This window comes from Podarcis cretensis, assembly GCF_951804945.1.
Source record: "Podarcis cretensis genome assembly, chromosome: 3".
Classification (NCBI taxonomy): Eukaryota; Metazoa; Chordata; class Lepidosauria; order Squamata; family Lacertidae; genus Podarcis; species Podarcis cretensis.
The window spans coordinates 41,340,161-41,366,490 of NC_137172.1; the positions used below are offsets into that span (position 1 = coordinate 41,340,161).

The window sequence follows — 26,330 nt, forward strand, 5'->3', positions numbered from 1 at the left end:
GCACAGAAGTGACTAGCCTGAACCTGCAATTCAGAGCAGTCCTTTTCATTCCCCATCTTACTTGCACAGATGATGATCCTATGAGAGCAACATCTAATCGTGTGTGTGCAGTCTCAGGAACTGGAACAGGGACAATCCCACAGATGCTAAAGTGCTGCATTTTGAATGGAAGCCCCACTGCATGGTAACTGAAAAAGCCTCTCAGCTATTATATTCATTTACGCTGGGACTCTTGGGCCAAACTAGACATTATCTGAATTGTATGGTGGGAATTAATGTGTCTAGGTTGTTTGTTTTTAAATTTGCGACTGCTAATCCTTGGAATGATGATCCTCCTGGCCAAAACCAGGGTGTAAATGGAACATTAAGTGAACCTGGCCTCTCCAGGGTACATTTTCAAAATTTATTATGGGGGAAAGCACCTATACGGTAATTGAAATCTTGCAGCCGGTTCATTCTTGTCTAGCAGTAGGGAGAAACCCCACACTCGCTCTCCAGCCATTTTAAAGCTGCATGCATCACAAACAACCCACACGAGAATATACCAGAGTCAATACATGGAAACTGTAGACAGGAAGCAGAAAAAGCAGGTCTCTCATACATACAGTGCACACAATCCTAAATATAAAAGGCTATAAATGTGCTGGAGAGTAAATTAGTGAGTGAAACATTTCAAGAAAATGCTAAGGGGAACAATGGAAGAAAAGCAGACCAGCCCACAGGGAATTCTGTTTTACTCAGTCATAAAAACACACACACATATACACAACCTCTTCTGGTTTCCCCTGCCTGGAAAAACTGCTCACAATGCTGGGAACAATATGTTTTTTTTTCTTTTCTTTTTTTTAAAGTACTAAACAGCAGATTTCTGTTTTAAAAGATGTAAAAATGCAAAGAATTAAGTGACTGGACAGAACAGGAAAACTAAGCAAAAAAAGGTGCTTGCATTCAGTGGCCTTGTTTGTACTTCACTTTAACCCATAGTTAAATGAAGTGTGGTGTGTGAGTTAGGGTGGGGAGGGGAGGGGGGTTTCAGAGGCTTCAGAGAGGCCAGGAGAAGACCTAAAGGGTATAATTTAAGGGGGGAAAACTCCTCAGATTTTTCATTTTCAAGTAACTTCCAACCCTTAAAGCTAGATTCTAGTCATACACCAGAGCATCTTTAAAAAACCCAACCTATCTCTGACAGAAATATTTAAAAAGAAACATGAAGAAACCTTCAATGGGGACTCATCTACATTAGTAAATAAAAAGTGTTTTAAATGCGTTATAACACTGCGATGGCGCTGTGGAGTTCCATCTTTCAGCAACACGATTTCCCATTATGAGGCTTACAACCTGTTTCCCTGAAACTTTTTTTGATGTGTCTAGATCCAGCCTGGTTTGCTTTCTCAGAAGTTCTCTATTTTTCTGACTGCTGATCCTTGTGAAACAAGTACAGTAGCACCATCAACACAAAATAGAGATGTATTAGCATATGCAGTGGGCAGGAAATGTGACTGGTCAGCGGGTGGAAAAGAGGGAGAATGGAATGGAGCGTCCTGGAAAAAGACACGGCTGCCCAGTTAGAACCCTGGAAGGAGCTCTCCATACTGCAACATTTTGCTGTAGCCCTCCTTATTCCTGACCACGAAATATTTTTCTAATCATTTCCAGGCAAGCTTCAACTAATTATCACTCCTAACCTCTATGTTTCAATCAAGTGTGTACAAGCTGTATACATGGGAGTGCTCTCTGTGATATGTCCTGATTGTTTTCAATATATAGATTGCATGGAAAAAGTACAGAAGGTCAGCCGAGCATGCAAAATTGGAAAGCCAATGGCATCTAAATGAATTCAGACAAAAGTCATTTGTGTCTCATGCAGGCCCATTAAATACATAATGGAAAAGATCAGATGTGTACATATTTTAAATCCTAAGGGCAATCCTACTTTGCATGTACTGTATTATATAGATTAAAATAAATGAAATCAGTTTAGTGTTGTCAGTTATAGGGACTTGATGCCCACCTCAGGGATGACTGTGGGCAGAATTGCTGTCTTGCAGGGGGTTGGACTAGATGACCCTTGGGTCCCTTCCAACTCTACAATTCTATGATTTTATGTAAATGAGAATTTAAATAAATAAAAATCTGGGCCCAATTTACATACCCATCTTTCATGGCTACTTTGTGCAAATGCAGCTTTAAATTAGTTCAGCGATTACAAGTTCAGAGAAAAATCAATTGTGTTTTTGCTCCAGCTGTACATGTCACAGCAAGAAACTATTAGTGAAACTAATTTTTAACACAGCGAGTATCTCAATATGACATTTATGCCCCAGCCAGCTCTGTAAAAGAAATGCAGGAGGTGGGGAGAGGGAAAGAAAAGCATTTATGTACCTGTGTATGGTTTTATTCAATATGGGTATACTGTAACTCATTAGGGAGGACTTTTAGATAAAAGCATTAATCTGAAATCAAAGCCTGCCCAGTTATGCAAAGCACTCAAACTGTGGCCACATTACGGAGTCTAGAAGCTTCATGGTTGTGGCTGGAAGGGAAGCTGAAAACTACTAAAAATGCAGCTTCCCCAAAATTATGTTGAAACAATCTATAGCCTTATTTAAAATTAACCAGCCTAACTTTTTAAGTTGTGGCCTAAGCAATTTATTCAATGTCATTTACTTGCCTAAAGAAGGAAATTGGAGGAAATGAGCTTTACTCTCTCATGGAAATAAATGGAATATACAGTGGTACCTCGGGTTAAGTACTTAATTCGTTCCGGAGGTCTGTACTTAACCTGAAACTGTTCTTAACCTGAAGCACCACTTTAGCTAATGGGGCCTCCTGTTGCCGCGCTGCCGGAGCACGATTTCTGTTCTCAACCTGAAGCAAAGTTCTTAACCTGAAGCACTATTTCTGGGTTAGAAGAGTCTGTAAACTGAAGCGTATGTAACCCGACGTACTACTGTATAGGTTCTTTAACTCTGGCAGGATCAAGCCCAAATCTGTCTCTTCCACAGGTGATGAAGAGGCACTAAGAACCATTCCTATGTATAGTTTGTGTGTTGAAAATTAATCCTGTTTTGAAGACCCTGCACATTGCCGATGGAGTACTGTGGGTTGTGCATTCTCCACTAATTTGGCCAAGTGTGTGTGTGTAATTTGATGCTTGCACTGTTTTAAATGAGTTATACTGTTAATGTGGAGCTATGCGCATGGCTGCAACAGCATTTATTCACATGGTCACTGGTTGTGCACCTGCAATCTGACCTGGATAGGATCACCTCTTACATACAGTGGTACCTCGGGTTACATATGCTTCAGGTTACATACGCTTCAGGTTACAGACTCCGCTAACCCAGAAATAGTGCATCAGGTTAAGAACTTTGCTTCAGGATGAGAACAGAAATCGTGCTCCAGTGGCGCGGTGGCAGCAGGAGGCCCCATTAGCTAAAGTGGTGCTTCAGGTTAAGAACAGTTTCAGGTTAAGAACGGACCTCCGGAACGAATTAAGTACTTAACCCGAGGTACCACTGTATGTAGTTTTCCTGCTGATTCTTGATGGTACTGTGCTGATTTGTACAAAATGTTATTAAGATTTAAGCTTGTAACAAAAAAGTGTTTATGTTAGTCCTTTGTTTATGCTGACCCAAATAAAAGTATTTTAAATTTATGGTGTTCCAGCCACAAGACATACTCTATTTTACTAGGCAACTCAAATGGGAAAGGGCTGCATTGCATGGTTGCATGAGCAGAGCTCTACTAATGCAATATTCCTCCACCTGATTCCAAGTGATTACACTGCAGCCCTGTTTAACACACACACACACAAATTCAGGAGCCCCACCTTGGAAAGGTTTTCTTCAAGGGGTGGTACAGTGGGTTTCAGAGGAAAGCAGGGAAAGAGGTCTCAGTTGTGTAAGCTGCCTTCCACTTGCACAACCACTGGATACAACCCAAGGTTTCTAATGAAAAAGCAGTAAAATAATGTTTATTTGTAATCACAAGTTTCAGCTGTAACCAAAGATTCTTGGATTACAGAGGCCTCCCCAAATCACTGCTAAACATCATTAAAATCAAATTGTCTATAGCACTGTTTATGGGTTGATCCCAGAGAATTATAGAGGCCAAGCAATCTTTTAGTGGACTCCCATCAAAAGCAGGTGGCCCAGTAAACTAGTTCATTTTACCTTTGTCATTGTGCTTATTAAAACTAATTGGAGAGATAAATTGCCTCCTAGAAAGCCATTACCTCCTCGAAAGCACGTTAATTTGAAGCTGAAAGACTTTATTGAAGTTACATTAGGCTCTATTCAGCTGCAATCCTAATACTTATGTTCCAATTATCTCCAAGTGATAATCAAATTTTAAAAATCTCATTGGACAGGACATACAATTTTGAAATGGCTCTCTTATGCTTTTTATATTAGCACATTAATAACCTAGAGAGGAGGTTTTGCCATAACATTTTGCTGTTTAAGGATGTTTTCAAAAGTTAACAACACCGTTCATATGCATAGTCCAAAGGTTCAAGGTGCAAAATGCATGTTATATTGAAGGTGTGTTGCATTAATCTTTAATACTTAGAAAGCACCTGTGGGGGAATCAGGGCTGCAGGCTGTTTGTCCTTTTCGTTGTTGTTTTAATTGCTATGTATTATATTTTTGATATTGTTTTGCTGTAAGCTGCTTAGGGAATATTTATTGACATGACCACATACAGCTCATAATACTACTAATAAGCAATAATAAGAAATAATAATAAAATAATCAATAGTAATAATAACAACTCCCTGGATTGGCTGCCAGCCCATGAAGCGCAAAGTGCTTTTGCCATGTGGGAACACACTGGTCCAGCAAACTTTGGCAAGTCAAAGGCCCACTGCTGTGGCAAGGGGAACGCGTCCTGTTTGCCAGTTTGAGGCAAAATGGGAAGTACTGCTTTGCCCTGCTGCCATCACTGCTCCTACCACCATCTATCTGCTCCCGCTCCCGTTGCCTTCTCTGGCACCACTGCATGCCCTGCCCCATCTGCTACTGGCGGGGAAGCAGTATCGCCATTGTTGCCAGTTTGGGGCAAGATCTTCCCACGATCTTGCCCCAAATCAGCGCCACCAGTGAAGAGGCAGGTGTACCCTGGGGGGCTTCTGCCACTAAAAGCGAGCAGTACATCACCAAAGTAATTTAGAGCAGACAGTCCTAAGAAACTACTGAGCATCAGCAAATAAAATAAGTAACAACGATGCTGCCACCTTTGTGGTTAAGAATCCAGAAACGTAAAGCCAAGCCTCAAATTCACTGCATAATCCATACAGCACAAGGAGCATTGTGAAATAGATGGCCCTCCCCCACCCTGAGTTTCTCATCTGTTTGTAGCAGCTATGAAAAGCCAGCATACTTGTGGGTGGCCTGCTGTGGCCTTCATTCGGTTTTATTCAATTATTCACTTGATTACACTTGAAAGAGCTATAAAAAGGGCATCTTAATTGCTCAGTGTTACTCACAAGCTTTTCAAAGCCAGCAAAGTGCGGCGCATGATCGCGATGTCCCTTTTGTGAATTCACAAATTTATCCCTACTGCAAGGCAATAAATAGATGGAATTACAAGTTTAGCACATATACAACCCCCCACCCTCAAAAAAATACCAATTAGTTCTGGACAGGCATTTCTTGTTGGCTCCCCCAACCTGCAGTACTACATTGTGCAGTACACCCACAGTTTGTCATGGAACCAGGTTTACATCTCAATGCTTTCAACTTTATCATCCTAAGAGATATTGAACAGGAGATTCAGGAAAGAACTGGGTACTCAAAGGCTGTAGTAAGAAGACCTGTCTTCTACTTGATAAGAGAAACACAGAAAAAATATGGCAATCATAAGTGATGTAGGTTCAAAGATATGTAGTTTCCTTTTTATTCAAGCTACGACACATGCACCAATGGCCCCTGTTAACCAGTGTCACTCCTTATTTTCTGCGTCCCCCCAGAAACAAAGCACTGGATCTCTGGTTGATTTGCAGTAGATCACCAGGGAATCCTTTATGTCAATGGCTGCTCCCATTAAGCACCCTTTCTCATATTTATTAGTATTATTTTTATATCCAACCAGTGCTAACGTTACTGAAAGCATCTACAAATGAAATCTTAAGAGTAATGCTTTCCTCATTATTTTGGTTTCCTTCTGATTTTAAGATGCATTTTGAGTCAGTGTGATACCTGTATATCCAATTATAAAGTCAGTTACTATAGCTCTTCCAAATATTAACAGAGATGCCAGAAACTTTAGATAGAAAGGAAAATGCAGCAGTCAAAATTTGGGTGAATAAATCAATTAGTAAAATTTGAAGAAGGGAGAATTTATCAAATCAAGGGGTTGAAAATGTTTCACAACTTCCATGTTAGTAAGACTAATTTGGGAGACAATCTATGGAGATATTTGCTTGAAACCAGAAAAAGCCCCAAGTAGGATTGCTATTCCTGACTGAAATGTAAGTGGAAAATATATTAGCAGTGGTTTTATTATCTTTCTATGCACATCAGGCAAAAGCTTTAGGAACTTCTGTTAGAGGCTATTTTTGGAATCATTTGATACTGGAGTTACCTGCTTATGTTCCTGCAGGCTTTTAAAACAGTTGTTAAATGGCATAGCCATGGATTTAACCACAGAAAGCGGACCTACCATCACAAAATAGCTTTTTATAAATCTGATCAGCATTATAGGCTACTAAGGGAACACAGATGGAAGCCCAGTTCTCAATCCAGAGAAAGTGTTGTGAGGAATTCCCATGGCATCCCAAGATTATCACTTGGGATTCCCCTACTTCCGTATTCTCTGCTAGGGCTAAAAGTTCAGGGCACAGTCCACTGAAATGCTCAAGCCTCTTTGAAATTAATGGCACAGTGCAAGAACATGGTGGATCGTGTTTCTATATTATGTTTTGATATTCTGCTGGAAGCCACCCAGAGAGGCTGTGGAAACCTAGCCAGATGGGTGGGGGTATAAATAAAAAAAATGTTGTTATTGGTCCTGGTTTGTGTCTTTTGCTCTTGTGCCCTAAGCCACAACAAAGGCACCATTCGCCCAAGAGGAAAAATGCTCTTCTGCAGTATATTTATTCCAGTAACAGTGGACCAGTACTGGTTGATTCTGGGTCCACAGACAGGCTAAAGGAATGAGGAATGGCTTGGAATAACTTTATGCTCAGCACGTCCAATACAAACTTGAGCAACAACTTCACCTTTGAAACTAGACTAAGCCATGTGACTATAGGACAAGTCCATTTCATTAACACTAAGGGGGTAGCTTTATAAACTCTAATTTATAAGCTCTATCATTACATGGTAGCTATTATTGCTCTGGTGCAAGGTATACTTTCAAGACTGGTGAAAAGTAGACCTTCGTACCAGTACGACTTCACCATTACAAGGATAAATATAGTTGATGGAAGCTTTTGCCAATGCTGGAAGTCAACAGCACTGGAGTAGCCAAAACTTATTACCTACCCTTAGTTATTTTTTGTTGACGATCTGAATTTTTGTTTTTAAAAAGGGAAATTGCAGAACTTCAGTATAAAATATTCACATTGAAACATCAATACAGTTTACAACTATGATTCCTCATAAATATATTCAGCTGGGTTTGAATGTTTAGTTTGCAAATTTTATTTACAGGGGGAAAGGATTAGTCAGATGTTTCCAAGTGTTGATCATAAATTGTCTCTCTATTTTATTTCACATTTAATAAATCATTGGGTATCTTATTTCCAATGCAGAATAACAACAACAAAAACAGCCACACTTATTTTCCATGCACAGAAGTCTAAAATAGTTGAACTTTGAAACTTTGGCATATAAATAGGATAAACTGTGGAGCAAACACATGTCTAAGCTTGAAGAAACATTATGGTGGATAAAAATAAGGCCAAAAGCCAATCCAGTCATGCTTACTTGCATGTTCTAAGATTTTTTTGGTATGTTCTGCTCTTTTCTGATCTAATTGTCTAGGCTGGAAAATAAAAAGGAGATGGAAGGTGCCCAGAAAATGTTCACAGCTCATTGAGTAGCAAATTACTTATATATTCAATAAGCACAATGTGTGGAATTAAACTAATGAGCCCTATCAGCAGGCCTCTTGAAAGTGAATTATACCATCATAATTTGGGTCTCCCTTAAGAGCAATTGAAGTTGATGGAATTGCATCATATGCTTTGAAGGCTATCGCAAAATAATCTCTTTAACAATGGTCTTTTATTTCTTTCTGGGGGGAAATGTAGCTTTTCAGACTCTTGCGGGCAACTGAAAAATTATATAGAATATTTTATTAATTCGTTAGTTTATTTCAAACAAACAAGGGAATGACTGAGAAGCTCAACTCTCACAGAATGGATCCAATTATTTAAGAAAGGAAGAGGATGAACTTCAAACTCTTCCCCCTTTTACAGCATTCATGTTAAAGAAGGGCAAAAAAATGGTTGTGGACAATGATCGGGTCCTGACACCTTTCCTGTGAGGAAGGACTGAGGATGCTGGTGCATTAAGCAGTGTTATGGTTAGATAATTTTAGACTGTTGATTTAATGGTCTTTTGCAGGGAGAATTTTTCTTTTTTTAAAAATGTTAAGGTATGTTATATGGTGCTTTTTAACCCAAAGGCCCTCACAGCAGTGAACAGCACATTTGAGGGTGGATCTGTCTCAGTTTTAATTGTCTCAGTTTCTATCTTTTCCAGTTTTAAATTAAGTTCTTCACAATTTGCAACAATTTGCAAGTTTTTTGTTTGTTAAAAAAAATCCTCATGAAAATTCACCAGATTTTAGCATGATGTTTTTCCTAACGCACACATTTTTATGTGCAGTTTTGACTAATGTACACATTTCTGCAAGTAATTCACCCTAATATAATGCACGTTTGTATTTTATTTTCATATTTATGTACAGCTTTCCCTAACATATGCAATTTTTGTAAAAAGTGGTTGGAGAACTGAACTGTGAAATTCAGATGTGCAAATTTCAAAGGACAGCTGTGTTTCAGTTCACCTATTGTTTCAAAAAGCGAAAAATGATTTGCCTTTAAATGTGTACTAAATCAAATTCTTTTTCCATCCCTAAGCATATTAATGCAGAATAAAGGTGCAATAGGACAGAAAATAATAATCTTTGTTGCAACAGTAAATGAAGAAATCTAACTTTCTTACACAGCAAAAAATTAACCAGTTTTTAAGGGTTAAGACAAACCTAATATTAAAGGAGAGCTCACAGTTTGTCCCTGTTTTCCATCTTCAGAACACATATACCTGTCATTTCAGTGAACTGAATACCAGCTCAGTCTTGCCCTTCCCCCATTTCAAAGTGTTGCAAGAATAGTAATGGACATATGCGTTCATTTGTTGCTCTCTCTTACTATATCTGTACATCTATATATGGATTTTTTGCTAAGTGCAAAGCAAGTCTAGGACAGGAGGGGTAGGAAGGCTTCTTGATAACATTTTAGAGGCCCTGCCAGTCAACACCATGAACAGCCGGCATCTACCTGAAACTTGCAGGGTGGATTTTTACCCCTGGAAAAGAAATGCAAATTTGAACCATGGGTGCTTCCAGAGCCTGGAATTGAAAGCCTAACATTTTCCCATCAGTGTTTTGACCCAGACAAAATGTATGTATATTCCTGTGGGTGATGTGCACGGCTATTCTGAGCACATCCAAGTTTTTGTTTGATTTCTTGGGTTCTTTCTAGAAGAATGTAGCTGAAACCCCACAGTTTCCATCTTGCTGATCAAAATTTCCATGATTTCCAGTTCTGAAATACCACCCTCTCCCTTAGTCATATTTCAGTTCTGCCACTTACCCCCATATGTGCTCACTTAAATTTAACTCAAGGGTCTGCAAGCTGAAAATCATGCTTTGTTTCCACGTGTTTCTCCCCTTTTGGCATTCACTATAACATAGTTGCACGGCAAAGTCACATGCAGCCCCATATGTACTCTATTTTGCGAACTGCAAGGAATCTGTTTCAGCCAGTGAAAGAGTAAACTTATTTGAGCAAACTCATGAGGTGAGACAGATCATATAATATAATGATTAGTCATAGGAAAGTATGTGTTCCAGGACCAAACAAATGGCTATCACTTGCACAGATCGGTAGGGAGGAATAATAATCAAGATTTTTTGCTTTAAATGTCTATTAATTTACACTAGAGATGGGAGAGAAGTTCGGGGGAGGGGAGGGAGTGACCAGGGAAAGGTGGCACCTTACCATTTCATCTCAGGGTGTTGAAATGGGCCAGGCCGGGCCAGCGCACCAGAAGCTGGGCATTCTGTATTGTTGACCGAATTCTGTGGCACTTCTTCCTCGCTGCGATTAGACAAGATGACTCCTTGTTGAACTTCTATTGAACCTTATTGAACCTTTCAATAATTGGGGTTGGACTCGATGGCCCTTGTGGTCTCTTCCAACTCTATGATTCTATGATTCTTTCTATTTCAGCAGGCAATTTTAAGGACATTTTCTGTTTTTCTGTTTAATTTCAATTGATAAATCTACTGCAAGCTTTTTAATTTTTTTTATATATACACCACTTAGAAACTTCACTAGGTAAACAGTATATAAACAGCTTAACAAATAAACAAAAGCCTGTGAAGTATAGTAATTATTTATAAATTTGCATCTATAGGTAACCCATGCTGTAATCCTTATTAGGAGCAGGGAAGAGACATTGTAAAAGCCAACAGAGGGCCCATAATCTGACCCCCTCCCCTTTTCTCTACAGCAGTGGAGCATGCTCACTAACCTTTTTCTTGTAGGAGAATTCCGGAAGCCAGCTTGGAGGAGAAGGCAGAGAGCTTGGAAGAGGCCTGGATGTTTTGCCTGCTTCAAGAGTTGCAGATTTGTCCAGGCTCCTGCACTACCATCAGATGTTTTTGGAGAGAGAGTGCCTGTAAGGAACTGTAAGTGTTGCTCTGATTAGGACCTGCACTTGGAACTCTGAGGTCATTTCTACTGTTGGATTTACAAATTGCTTTGTTCTTCTTTGGTTCAGTAAAAAGGTAAAGGTATAGGGCCCCTGGACAGTTACGTCCTGTCAAAGGCGACTATTGGGTTGCAGTGCTCATCTTTCTTTCAGGCCGAGGGAGCCGGCGTTTGTCCACAGACAGCTTTCTGGGTCATGTGGCCAGCAGGACTAAACCACTTCTGGCGCAGCAGAACACCATGACGGAAGCCAGAGCACACGGAAATGCCGTTTACCTTTCCGCTGCAGCGGTACCTATTTATCTGCTTGCACTGGTGTGCTTTTGAACTGCTAGGTTGGCGGGAGCTGGGGCAGAGCAATGGGAGCTCACCCTATCATGGGGATTCAAACCGCTGACCTTCCTGCTTTTCATGGATCCAGCAAATTGTCTCCTTAGTTCTTATAGAGCAGGGTTTCCCAAACGTGGTTTTCCAGCCGTTTGTGGACTACAATTCCCATCATCCCTAACTAGACAGACTAGTGGTCAGGGATGATGGGAATTGTAGTCCAAAAACAACTGGAGATTCACATTTGGGAAACCTTGTTATAGAATGAGCAGCAGAGAGGAAAGCAATGTTATTCCCTAATATGTCATTTGTGATACATCAAGCCAGTGTTGGGAAAATCAAGACTATTTTTCTCTCCACTGCGTCCCCCCATTCCACCCCTCACCCTCAACTGGCTTTTCTCACAAGGTAATATTGCTCTCTCTGCCCTAAACATGAACCAACGTTAGTAAGCAACAAATCTGGAAATCTCTAGGAGCCAAATCCCAGCTGGGACACTAAATCATTTCACAAGAATGTGTCCTATTGAGAGGTATTTGTATCCCAGTCTCATTACACCATGCAAAAGTGCATTCCTTTTAAATAAAACATGTTTTTTAGTCCACATGGCTAGGCGATCATAAAATTGCTACCAAAAACACTTGCGACTGGCAGTCTCATAATGATCAGAGAAACATTCTGGGCAGGTCTATCACTTAAAGAATTGCTTTAATGCTCAGGGAGAAAACAGATAATAGCACTTTGTGCAGTCATTGAAGCAGAAAGGAGAACATTAAACACACACACGTGTTTTGAGAAAAAGGCAAGACAGAATTTTCCCTCAGAAATATCAGCCACAGTGTGAACATAGTAAAAAAAAGCAACAAAAGTATAGAGGAAGGAGATTTCTAAAATAATTATTCACATTATTGGAGAATGATGAAATCACTTGGCATGTTTGCCTATGTTTCCTGAGTGCCAGCCTCAAATCATAGCTTGCTTCAGCCATTTTGTCACTTCAGGGTAACAGTGAAGCTTATGTGCTATTATTGGCTGAGAAATTAAAAAAAAAAATGCACAAAAAGAGAATTCCCTGGGTGCCAAGAACCAGGTTTGGTGCAAGTACTCTTTGGTGAGAGAATGCCAGCAGAGATTTAAAATCACAAAATATGAAGCACAGTAAAGCATGGGAATGTAGCCTATTAGACCTTTAAAATATACCTTCCAAAGTTCTCCACTTCCCCTAGCATAGAAAAAGATCACATGTTTGATGAGTTAAAAATGGTTTACTTACACTTCTTCAAAGGTCAGATTCATGTGATTTTCCATAGAGCAGTCAGAAAAAAACAGGCAGCAAAACTTACGTTAGTTCAAAAGTGGTGAAAGTTCCAAAATTATTTGTATAGGAACATAAGGATGGCTTTGTAAAAAAAAGGGGGGGCATGCAGTGTGAGCTTGGAGCAACCACTAGCTTGCCTGGTATTCTACTATTTCCTAAAACCAGACAAAAAATAATGGATTGGAATATTTTCGCTGCTGAAATAAAATTTCCTCGGCCCTTGTTTTCAGTTATGCAAACATAGACCTGCTATTTAGCATAGAAGTCTCAGATGGTGGAAGTTTACAATCCAAAAGGCTGCTCTCATCAGCCTTCTGCCTTTTCCACATTTGCATAGGGGAGGGGATAAATGATTACAACACTTGGGGGCATGAGTTGCTTTGGCTATTCAATATTGGAAACCCAAATTTATTGGGGCAGCTTTGCACATGGAAGGAAGCATAAAACAGCAGGGCCATACTGTCAACTCACAACCCTTCATTCTGAGCATTCAATGTAACATTTGTTAACACTGGAGGCAAGAGAAATGCGCTGTTAACTTGAGCAATAAATGTTCCTTTAACACAAACGCCTGTCTGCACGAACATACTGTTGTAGTTGCTTCTAAACCACCACCTTCTACATATGTTTTTGTGTAGTTGTATACACACAGGGTGCAATTAAGTACAATCTTACTTGCCAAACCCTCCCTCCCTCCAGCTTAGTGGCTTTTGTGAACTGTTGGCAGACACAACAGAAGTACAGGTATTTATGACCACCTTGTGGGATTTATTTAGCAGGTGAAAGACTGCCTGCCACCTGTTCCCATCCTAACACCCGTAAAACAAGAACATTTCTAATTTGCATGCAAGGTTGGAAATAACATTAAGGGTTATAGCCATGTTCTGAATAGACCCATTGAAATTAATGGTCCTATTTTAGTCAGGTGGCAGGGGGAGAGGAAGTGGTGGAGGACTAAACGTGTCATTCAGACTGTCCTGAGCCAAGCTCTGAACCAGTCGCACTCCCCTAAATCTGTCTCTGCCATGCCCTCCAAGATAGTCCTGTGGCCTCAAGTGTGGTAGAGGTGTTAGTGTAGTCTAAAAACAGACTTGAAATTATCCTTGAATAGTTTTGCCGCTGGCAAGTTTGATCCTAGCAACAAATTTTCTCCCCAGTGACAGACTTCTGTATGAGACAACCTCTGAAAGAGTGTGCTGGTCACTCTGTCCAGATGGTTGAAGAGCAGAGAGGAAGAATGTTTACCTTCCTGCTGGAGCGGTACCTATTTATCTACTTGCACTTTGACATGCTTTCGAACTGCTAGGTTGGCAGGAGCAGGGACCGAGAAATGGGAGCTCACCCCGTTGCGGGGATTCGAACCGCTGACCTTCTGATCGGCAAGTCCTAGGCTCTGTGGTTTAACCCACAGCGCCACCCGCGTCCCCCCTGTACTGTATATAAGATAAAGGTAAAGGTACCCCTGCCCGTACGGGCCAGTCTTGACAGACTCTGGGGTTGTGCGCCCATCTCACTTAAGAGGCCAGGGGCCAGCGCTGTCCGGAGACACTTCCGGGTCACATGGCCAGCGTGACATCGCTGCTCTGGCCAGAGCCAGAGCCAGAGCCGCACACGGAAACGCCGTTTACCTTCCCGCTGGTAAGCGGTCCCTATTTATCTACTTGCACCCGGAGGTGCTTTCGAACTGCTAGGTTGGCAGGCGCTGGGACCGAGCAGCGGGAGCGCACCCCGCCGCAGGGATTCGAACCGCCAACCTTTCGATCGGCAAGCCCTAGGCGCTGAGGCTTTAACCCACAGCGCCACCTGCGTCCCTGTACTGTATATAGTTCTATTTTATTTTCCTTAGGCCAGCAGTTATACAAGCTATAGTGTTAATTCTTCAATAAATACTTCAAAGCAGAACTGGAATGGGTGAGGTGTTTATTCCCACATGGAAAATCGCCAACAGATGAGCTGAACTGAGAAAGATGATTCTGGAAGACTTTAGGCTGACTGAAAAAGGAACCCTAAATGATTGGCATAGTGCACTGACAAGAGGTTGATTGATGTCTGTCACACCAGTGTTGAAGAAAAAGGTGACTTCTAGTCCAGGTGACTCTAGTCTGTGGAATTGAAAGGTCACCATCTTGTGAAATGTCTGACTAGCCTTGAGAAGTGTAGTTAGTATGGAAAAGAGCAACAACCTTCTCTATTGTGATGCCTATATTATAAAAAAGTCTCTCAGGAGAGGTTCAGCTAGCCAGCCTCCTATTTGCCTATTTTTAAATTGGTTCTTAAGACCATTTTGTTCCTGTTGACGTTTTCCACTTAAAGCTTGCAATTATGTATTTATAAACTGTTCACTGAAAAGTCTTTTTTTATGCAGTTTTATTTCTGATGTTGGTCTGCTGTTTTATTGTAAATTATTGTACTTTAAATTTGTGATAATACATATATACTATTATTTACTTTGTGAGAGCCTTTTCCCATATGCTTTGTCCTAGGAAGGCAAAATACATTTAGTTAGTTATTGCCTTGGGATAAATTTTAAAAAAGCAGAACCCCTCAAAAATAAAAAGGGGTTCAAGCTGGGGTCTGGAAATGTGTCTCTTTTTAGGGATGTTACAGTCACAGATCACTGGCCATGATGTTTCATAGTCACCTTATCCAGATGGAAAATCAGATTTAAGCAACCACCTTGAAGGTTAGTATAAGAACAAGGGGGAGGGGGAAGGAGAGGAAAGGACAGCAATGATGGCAAGTCCTTGACTGAGAATGACTTCATCCATTTACTCTTCCCAAAAATTAATATTTGTAAGGAACCACAGTGAGGTCTTGTCCCATTGTGAGGTCTTGTTCTCATAATCACTCAACCTTCACGGAATGCTTATTAGGTTCTCAAAGACACTTGGGCTACATGGATCTTTGCCTGATCCTCAAAGCAATTCTTAGGTTATAATATTTTTGTTACAGGATTTGTATTATTGATTTATCAGTATCTGTAATTAAAGCATGGCTCTGGCCAGAGCAGCGATGTCACGCTGGCCACGTGACCCGGAAGTGTCTCCGGACAGCGCTGGCCCCTGGCCTCTTAAGTGAGATGGGCACACAACCCCAGAGTCTGTCAAGACTGGCCCATACGGGCAGGGGTACCTTTACCTTTACCTTTTTAAAAAATAATTGCACTACTTTCCCTATGTTTTTAGCTGGTTCCATTTTAGGTGTAAGGGGCATTGAGTCCCTGTCAGGGAAAAGTTGGGATATAAGTAAATAAATAATAATAATCGATCATAATTGCAAAGTAAAATTCATATTAATGGTCCTACGGCGTTGTCTGAGAGGACCTGATGCAGTCAGGTTTGGGTTTGGTCAAGGCTTGGATGAGAAATTGCCTGGGAACCAGACAGTATCTATGAGGGAAGAAAGGCGGGATTTAAATGCACCAAATAAATTAATGCAGAGTAATTAGTGATTTTTGTTTGTATTCTTTTTTAAAAGACGTCTAGAAGCCTCCCTGAAAATTCATCAGCTTTTTCATGGAGAGTTTCACCTAATAAATACATTTTTGTATGCAATGTTGTCTATTGCACATACATCATAAAGACACCACAGTCTCTGCTGTGCCTCATTTCAAAGGAAATAAGAACCCTTGGTAAGTGCCTAAACCCCTGGAAACTCGCACCACTCGGAGATTAGGGTGGTGTGTAAGAATATGCTATAAAAAGCTAGAAATCAAAGTGAGAGGCGTGGCTGATTTGCCCATCACTGGCTGTCACTTGGCATCCAAAGAAAAACACTCACAGCTATTCCAGGTTATGGAAGATTCTAAAGGACACATTGCTAATTCCAGAAAAGCATGCTGCCCAAAATTGTCCTGATAGTTGCCTCCCAACCCACCCACCTTTTTCCTTTTTAAAGTTTTGAACATCTGCTCTGACCATCTTAGCTTCAAGGAGGATTATGTGACCTTTTGTCAATGGACGTTAAAAATAACAGCACCAAGCTGATAGATTTTGCACGGGCTTTGGGTGATGACTTTTTCAACCAGCAAATACAAAAAGAAGAAGTCAATAATGGGCGGTTAAAACAAAACAAACAACATTTACCCATTCTACCCTGTAGAATAAAACTGGGGAACAATAATTCAAATAATTTTTAAAGAATATTTAAGTATCACATACCAACTTGCTTCCTTTAACAGGCAAGGGCCTAAGAACTGTCCTGTCTCATTACAGGGGGTGGGGATTTATGACAGGACTGTTCATCTATTGCACTTAGATTGTTAAATACCTCCCCCAAAGAGATTCTTCACTGATTTTTCAGCATGCAACCAGAACCAGACTTTTCTTCAAAAAAAATTCTGCTGTCTTAGAGCAGCTGCTTAAGGAATTTATTTTCAACAGCTGTTGAAATTTTGCTGTTAAAATTTCATTTCATTTCATTGTTTTTATTTTATAGTTTTAAATGCGCTTTAAAGCTCCTTAAGCAGTTTACAGAAAAGCAGGGTATAGCTAAGAGTAAACATGGAAATCATGCTTAAGTAAATGAGCCAGCATGTACAGTGATAAAAGACTGGTCTAGTACCAGGGGTGCCAACCTGAGTAAAACATAGGACAACAGTGGCGAACCTAGGGCACGCGGAGCCCTCACTGGTGGCATGTGCGCCATCGGCCCATCCGACTGTTGTTTTGTTGTTTTTTCCATTTGTTCTCCCACTCCTCCCCATGCTACTGCGTGCATCCACTGCTTAAACCCAGAACTTTTTTTCCCTTGCTGGTAGCTGGCGATTGTTTTCAGCGATTGGTCTGTTTTTCAATTGGCTGCGGCAGAGGCTGTTTCTGATTGGGCGTAACAGCGTTCATTATTTGACCCCTCATGATTTCCCCCCCCTGCACTTTTTTCGATGCTGCGTGGTAGTTCCCCAGTTGCCCCCTCCAAGCCAGGCCTTGCCCATTCCCTTCTGCCTCCCCCCCCTGCTCCAATCCTCCACAGGCCCCTTGCCTCCTGTGGGCCTCACCTGTCAAAGCCAAGCCTATTCACAGGGTTGTTGTGAGGATAAAACTGGAAGGGGAGATCAACCTTGCCACTCTGATCTCACTGCGGGAAGAATGGTAGAGAAATGGAGTAAATAAGCATGTGAAGCACATGCAGCTAAGCTATGGATTTCAGCAGCTCTCCAGACAGAGTTTCAGAACTGAATAGCATCCAATGCACTCTATTTTATTTCTAGCAGATGTCATTATTCCTTGTCAGAGAGCACAGTCTCTTCGTTACAGCGTATGAACCTAGTTTCCTACAGTTATGTAAGAACAAAGGATAGTAGCCAGAGACAGGCTTTTTCTCTGGAAGGAAGAATTGACTGAAATTGAAGATTTCGAGAGATCACTGTGGTAATTTAACAATGTTCATCAACCTTGGGTTCCCAAATGTCGTTGGGATAATGGGAGTTGTAGTGCAATAACATCTAAGGACCCAAGGTTGAAGAACATTGATTGTGAGTACATTTTCGTTATCATTTTAAACGAAAGTAAACAAAACATCTAGAGCTGAGTGTTAAGAAGAGGAAGAGCAGTAAGGGGAAGTTACCGATTCAACAGTTGAGCTGAATAGACTTTTAATCAAAACCATATTATCATGCCTGTATTTTGGCAGAAATATAGTTGAAGAAACAACACAGAGCTACAGCAGGTGTATAGCAAATGATTATTATTGACACACCCACTGTTACTTTGGGATTTATGATTTAATAGCAATAAAGACAAAAAAGCAAAAAATTAAGTTGTAATCAACTCTTCCCTTATGGCTACAGAGTATGTGGATTACACAAAATGTGGTGCCATGGTTGGATTAACTTGAGAGGCCATTCTATCTGACCTAGGCTTTGACAGTGTCATATATCAATATGGCAAAAAATAACGGCTTAATAAACACATTTTCCAGTTTAGTCTCTCTTTAGATCAATAATCCCTGTCAAAACATCTTTATTTATACCTCAGTTATTTCTGTACTCTAGTTGCATAACAAATAGATGTCAGAACTTTTGGTTTGTATTTGGAGATTCTCTTGGTCAGTCAGATTCAAAAGGTTTTCTAAAAGGAAAAGGAAGCTTAACATTGTTAGATCAAAATGCACAATGCAGTTTTTTAAAATAAATCTCATTATTGTCAAATGCCAGTTTATGGGGGAAGGGGGAGAGCAGTCTTCCAGCTGCTATCACTGCTTCTGCCAGAAGTCTACCATAAAGCTAAATCAAATGGCAATAAATTACTGTTAAGCACAAAGTTTAGGAACGCAGTTAGCACAATTTAAATTATTTCAAGTAAGGAAATGTCTTTTGATGGTCACAAAGAAGCAGACGACTCTAAACTAAACTCCATAAGCTTAGTAAGCTAAGACTCTATACTTAGCTTTTATATTTATGAATTAAAATGCAGAATGTTTTACAAAGGTCAATGAAATGCAGACCATGACATGGAGAAAATAATGCAAAACATAAAATAACAGTAAAATGCACACCAGAACCTTAAAAAAATCAGGGTCAAACCAGACAGTATTTTTAAAATGAAATGCAGCCCTTGGAGACTCCCAGTTTAAGTGGAAGAATGGTGTGAGAAAGGGGATACTTAACCCTTCCCCTTCCTGCTATTTTCTCTGTCAAAAATAACCACCTCAAGGGAAGGGGAAAGAATATATAAAAATACAGAATAATTTTATAGGGTAATTCTTCTATATGGTATACAATAAAAGGCTTGGATAGTCTGCTTATTTTATTTTAGCAAATCTTCATTCTCTAGTTCCATTTGCAAATCTGCTTCCAAATGAGACAGCTCTGCTGATTTGGTGTCCTGAACCCCTGGCCTACCTGGCAGCAAGTCGGTATGTCAAGTCCAAAGTCCAGGGGTCAAGCCACACAAGCAAAGTCCAGAGGTCAAGGAAACACAATCCAGGGTCAATCCAGGTAGCTAGGTCTGAAGTCCTGCAGTCAGGATACCGTCCAGAGTCAAACCCAAAGCACAGTCCCATAGAGATCCTGGAGCATCCAAACCAAGTTCCATTGACAGTGAGCAAACACAGCCCCTCAGTTCTGCTTCCCTTTTGTACTTTGCTGATTGCAGCATCTGGGCTTGATGAGGCAGGTGACCCTCATCTGCTCCAAGCCTACTCCAGCTGAGCAATCACACCCCGTCCTCCCAGAGCTAGTGAGCCCCACCTGGCCAACTAAGAAGCTGGGCTGTGGGCCCTTGCCTGTCTCAGCCTCCTAGAGTGCCACTCCTGCTGCTCTCTACACCTCAGAGCCCAGCCTTGCCAACCCCCGACCTAGTATGATACAGAGCGGGCCCCTTCTTCCCCCCAATGGCCATTGATTCCCACGTCAACTATTGGGTAAGATTAATTTGATTCTTCCCCACTTGTTTATGATGTAGATCTTCACTCACCCCTTCTTTTCTGACTCAGGGGGCGGGCACCATTTCACTTCAGGTGCCAAAATGTCTCCATCCTTCATTCCAGTCAGATGTGAATTAGGGTCACACAGGAGAGCACCTGTTGATTAACTTTGGTCAGGCCGGCTCATATTAGAGAAGGTATCATGGTCCCAAATTGTGCAGAGCTTTAACAGCCGTAACAATTTCAATGTTTCTATTTTGTTGTTTACTTGTATGTTTTCATTAATCCTCTAGGAGTAACAGGTAGATGTGGTTTTGCAACCCATCAGTATTGTTCCAGCTTAATGTCATATCCCTTGCTGGAGAACCAGGGTGCAAAATATCAGAAATGAGGCTTGTGGCATTAAGTTAGCAGGACAGAAACCTAGACCTCTCAACACTTTCATTAAATTATTGGAAAGATTTCTGAAGTTTGTTAAAACCTGCACCACAAAAGGTGCATTTCAAAAATTTTAAATAAATACTGATACCAAATATATATGCTGGGCAGCACTTTTGTAAATAAATTGCTTGACAAGACATCATCATCATTATTATTTTTTTACGTACAAATCCACAACCTGACTAACCCAAAGGCTTTTCATTTAAAACGATCTGTTGAAGCCAATGGGACTGAATTGGCTGAAATCCAAATGCTTCAGGTGAACTGGGTTGTGAATTGGGCTACCCATCAATCAAACAACTATACACAGCCAGTATGAAATAAATCACTTCGTTTCCTTTTGCAGAGGCTAAATCAGAAACCCACAAAATCCACTGATATTACTTTTTAAAACACTTCTGTTTTTAATTAACTTAGATGACATGGGTGTGGTGACTATTGGAATTATTGGTCAGTACAGCCAAGCTCTGATTCTTAGTAGAACTGCTGCTTAGCATTCAAATATTCTAAGAAATACCCCCTTTTGTAGTGAAATCAGCATAAAATATATAGTGAGATGCTATTGTCCATTTTGTTCGTAAAAGAAAATCATTGCATTAAAGATAGTGGAAGCTTTAGTGCTTGATTTAGAGAACAAACTAGATTCACCTTGAGAAATAATTTTAAATAGGACAAATGTGCAAAGATCTTAACAGATCTATTGAACCAGATACCGGGATATTGAACCTAACATTATGACATATTAGGTTAGATTACTGTAATGTGTTGTACATGGGGCTGCCTTTGGAAACTACAGCTATTCAGTAGCCAGCTTTAGGGCTGGCCCAAGATATTGGGGGGGGTATGGCAACCCGCTCCCCCCCAAGACTCATAACAATATTATACCAATTTGGGGTTGACTGTTAGTTTCTCAGCACAGTTTAAGAGCAGTTTTTGACCTATAAAACATTTTATGGTTCAAGACCCCAGTAACTCCTGGGCCATCTCTCCTCATATGAACCAGTCTGGATTTTGTAATCTTAATCAGAGGTCCTCCTTCATGTGCTCAATTTTAGGGGGTTGGAAAGGGTGACCACACAACAGCAGATATTTTCAGTGGTGGCCCTGCTCTCCATTTGTGGAATGCTATCCCCAGAGAAATACATCTGGCGACATCATTGTTTGTTTTTAGACACCAAGCTACGCCATTTTTATTTACCAAGGCCTTTGATAGTTAAGTGGTGCTGATATTTTAGTGGTAGTGAGGTAAGACTGGTTGGATGATCATTTTATAAATGTATTGTACATTGTTTTTAAACTTTCTGGCTTGAAATTAATTATGTTTGTTTGTATTTTATCATGATAAATTCCTTTGAGACTTATTTGTATAAAACAACCGACAAATATAAATGATGGTGATGATGATGATAATACAGTGGTACCTCGGTTCTTGAACAGAATCTGTTCCTGAAGACCGTTCTACTTCTGAAACATTTGAAAACCGAGGCGCAAAGGGCTGGCTGCAAGTTCAGTTGGAAAAATTAAACACACAGCAGAAGCTGTTCCACTTCCGAAACACGTTCAAAAATGGAAGGAATTACTTCTGGGTTTTCAGCATTCGAAAGCCAAAACATTCGGCTTCCGAGACACTCGAAAACCGAGGTACCACTGTATATAAGATAAGTCTTGTACCCATGAGGGCAGGGGGAAACATCATAATGGGTGGGAGGCATAATCATGGTGAAATTATGGTTTAAATCAAACTATGACTTAGCATGATATACAAACCATTTTGTTACTGTAAACATTTTCTGTGTTCAGCCTTTTTTTTAGTAATCAAGATGTCTTAGACTATCTGTGTAACCAATGCCAGCTTTCAATGAAAATACCCAAACAGTGTATATTAATCTTCATCAGTAAGTGAGTCCCAAGTGTCTTGTAAATTATGGGTCAGGAAGAATGGAATGTTATTGATCTTCTGAGTATTTGCATTTTTATTTTACCTAACATCTATGCCAATCTTATTGGAGTATTTTATTATACCACAGTGTATCCAAGTGTGAGCTCAGTTTTCTATGTTTGGTCACTATGGAGTCCTTCTTTAACACACCGTAAATTGTTCCACCAAACCCGTGAAAAAAATAAAGCAAAAAAAAAGAGCTCAACTAACAAACAGAATGATTGATAACACAAAGGAATAATTTTAGAGACAAGGTTAACACATAAAATGATGATGTCACGCGCAAAACATAGGTGAATGTGCTCCAATGTTATAAAAAAGTAAGAGAGAGTCTTGTGGCAACTTATAGACCAACTTTTTTTTAATGGCATAAGTTTTGTGGTCTATACTTCACTTTATCTGCTGCATGTTGTACAGTCCTGAACTGGCAAGCACAAATACACATGTAGTGTGTGGCATGTGGAGGAGCAAATTTAGAGGGAAATTAAATGACAACATTTACCTGAAAGTCAAAGTTACCCTGACCAATTAACACAACAGTGCGGTGACCATATAGTGAGGCAGCGTTGGTGATAAAACAAATAACCCGGCATTGGTAAGCCAATAATCACATGCAATGTGATTAAAAACAAAGCAATATTAATTCAAGCTACAGGTGACATAATTGAATTGCCTGATAAATTGTAATTAACAGTTTCCCACTGGAGTTTTCTGTTGGAGTCTGTGTTCTTGTAGGGCCATTTTAAGGTCAGTTACAGAGTGCCCAAGTATGTTAAAATGTTCTCTGGATATTGCTATTTCTGATGTCCTCTTCATGTCCATTCATTGTTTTTGTGGAGGCTGGCTTGTTCTACGCACAGTGCAGATGGGCATTGCTGGCATATGATTGTATGCACCACTGGAAAATGAGCAAGTGAATAGTCTGGTGTCTGACATTATTAGCTTTGGTAAGAGTGTTGCCCAAGTCGATATGGGGGCAAAGTTGGCATCCTGGTTTGCTGCTGGGCCTGGACCCTGTGTTTGTGTCTGTATTATCTGGCTTTCTGTGGCTAGGAAGTACAGTGGTACCTCAGGTTACATACGCTTCAGGTTACAGACTCCGCTAACCCAGAAATAGTGCTTCAGGTTAAGAACTTTGCTTCAGGATGAGAACAGAAATCGTGTTCTGGTGGTGCAGCGGCAGCAGGAGGCCCCATTAGCTAAAGTGGTGCTTCAGGTTAAGAACAGTTTCAGGTTAAGAACGGACCTCCGGAACGAATTAAGTACTTAACCCAAGGTACCACTGTAGCTGTTTTAGATTATTGTGGATGAGAGGGAGAACAACTTGAGAAAGGGCTGCTATATTCTCCTCTGACTGTTGGATCTTAAAGATTTTGGGGGTGTTTTTAATCTGAAAAAGTATTGATTTTTTCCCCAGTGCACAGATTGAATGTATGTGTTGCAAAGGGGATGGTGAAGCATTTCATGCGACTTGCTCAAATATCAAGTTGTGTGAGAAAAACCCATGGGTGGGCCAGCATAGTTTTTGTGGTAATTTAGTCATAGGGTCGCAGGTCATAGGGGACGCAGGTGGCGCTGTGGGTTAAAGCATCAGCGCCTAGGACTTGCCGATCGAAAGGTCGGCGGTTCGAATCCCTGCGGCGGGGTGCGCTCCCGCTGCTCGGTCCCAGCGCCTGCCAACCTAGCAGTTCGAAAGCACCTCCGGGTGCAAGTAGATAAATAGGGACCGCTTACCAGCGGGAAGGTAAACGGCGTTTCCGTGTGCGGCTCTGGCTCGCCAGATGCAGCTTTGTCACGCTGGCCACGTGACCCGGAAGTGTCTCCGGACAGCGCTGGCCCCTGGCCTCTTGAGTGAGATGGGCGCACAACCCCAGAGTCTGTCAAGACTGGCCCGTACGGGCAGGGGTACCTTTACCTTTAGTCATAGGGTCAAGTCGTACTGCATGTTCCTGATGAAGACAACCAGCCTGTAAGGGATAACACATTTTCCTACATTAAATAAATCTCTCAAAATTACTACTTGAATCAACCTTTCGTAAGGAGTCACCAGCCATTGCAGTCATGAGCTGCTCTCACACAGAAGAGAACACACTCGGGCTTCATCTTTTCTCAGCTGATTTAATTCACACTTCATTTTTCATGCCTTCTTAATTCTTGTCAGAAATGTTGCTTTCAAACAAGCCAACACCCATGTCCTCTGTATTCAGCAATGAGTTAGCCATTCAAGACTCATGAAGCAGACTGAATCACTGAGATTGTACAAAAACTTTGTACAAGGTATATTATGGAAATCAGGAAAGTATGTTCTGCAGTAAATTACTCTATAGAGTAATAAACAAAATTAAATTACTGAGATTCAAGTAGTTGCTGTCCTGATCAGTTGTAGTGTCTGTTTAAAAAGGAAGGCAGTCAGGTCAAATAATCCCAGTAACACAGACCAAAGGAGGTTAAAGTATAGCTTTAATAAGCAGTTATCTGATACAGAGGCCTCTGATTAACCTTCATTCCACACGTCCCTTCCTCCCAGTAGTATGTAAATAAAATGTCTTAATTTGAACATGCTACACCTGGCTAGAGACTGTTTATGTCAGGCTGATCATCCTCCCAGTTGGGTGCAAGTATTTTTAACAGTTCGTGATTAACAATAAATACAGCAGACATAGTGCACCTTATATTTAACTAAGCCAGTTGTTTTCTATATCCAAAGTTACACTTGAACATATAGTTGCCTGGAGATGAACACTGTGGAGCCAGACCTACAGTGGTACCTCGCAAGATGAATGCCTTGTAAGACGAAAAACTCGCAAAACGAAAGTTTTTCGTTTTTTGAGTTGCTTCGCAAGACGGATTTCCCTGTGGGCTTGCTTCGCAAGACGAAAACGTCTTGCAAGTTTGTTTCCTTTTTCTTGAAACCGTGCATTCACTTCGAGGAGCAACTCATAGCACGCGGTGTGGTAGCCTTTTTTGAGGTTTTTGAAGACTTTGGTGATTTTTGAAGCTTTTCCAAAGTCCGTGCTTCGCAAGACGAAAAAATCGCAAGACGAAAAAACTCGCGGAACGAATTAATTTCGTCTTGCAAGGCACCACTGTATTAACATGTCAGCCACTCCTATCTTTGCATATGCAAATCATTGAGACTTAATGCAGTTTCAATATTTTCCCATGGTGTAAATATTTTTGATATCTAATATTTTAGTATTTACATGTTGTTATTAAAAGATGGCGAGGCAAATTACTGGAGGACAAGGCAATCAAAGGCTACTAGCTGCAATGGCTGTGTTTTCCTTGCACTTTCAGAGGTAGTATGTCTCTGAATGCTAGATGCTGGGAGTCACAAGTGGGCAGAATGCCATCATCTCAAGTGCTGCTTGCATATTTCTGACAGGCACCTAGATGGCCACTCTGAGAACAGAATGCTGGACTTGGTGTGCCATTGGCTGGATCCAGCAAGGCTCTTTTTACATTCTGATGCTGAGACAGAAAACACAGACAAATCCAGACATAGCAATCCTACATTACCAATACGTTACCAACAATAGTGGCTTGCGTTGTATCTGGATGTGAGAATCCCTGACTTGTATCCCTGTTTCATCGTACTGTGTTTTATTGTATTTTGTAAACTGCCCTGAAATTCGGCAATGAAGTGTGATATACAAATATTTAAATTAGTAACTAACTAACTAATAAAAAATAGCTGAAACTCAAACCTAACCATGTGCCCAAAAAATAACAGGTAAGTTACAATTTTTTTTATTAGAAAAATGGAGACCAGCAATAGAAAAACCAATACTGGTCACAAAGTGAGATAAATACTCTTATCATTTAATTTACCAAATTCAATGGACAAATGCTGCTAATATAGTAAATAACAGCTTATGAAGTAATGAACTGTAGAAAAAAAGGATTAATGTATACAGTATTTTGATTCTGAAACAAGCTTTTTTGTAGCAAATTGTAATACAGTAATGTGATTCCTAAACCTGAACTAACAA

At 40.5% G+C, this 26,330-nt stretch overlaps 2 long non-coding RNA genes across 2 annotated transcripts in view; one reads left to right on the plus strand and one right to left on the minus strand.

The window, feature by feature from the left end:
- Positions 1-10,893, minus strand: part of LOC307212371 — a 23,959-nt gene extending 13,066 nt beyond the window's left edge. The window contains exons 1-2 of the long non-coding RNA XR_013836976.1: positions 10,770-10,893; positions 10,235-10,333 (exon numbers count right to left, since the gene is read on the minus strand). This is a non-coding gene — a long non-coding RNA (uncharacterized lncRNA). The remainder of the gene's footprint in view (positions 1-10,234; positions 10,334-10,769) is intronic.
- Positions 10,784-26,330, plus strand: part of LOC307212360 — a 23,367-nt gene continuing 7,820 nt past the window's right edge. Inside the window, exon 1 of the long non-coding RNA XR_013836961.1 lies at positions 10,784-10,926. This is a non-coding gene — a long non-coding RNA (uncharacterized lncRNA). The remainder of the gene's footprint in view (positions 10,927-26,330) is intronic.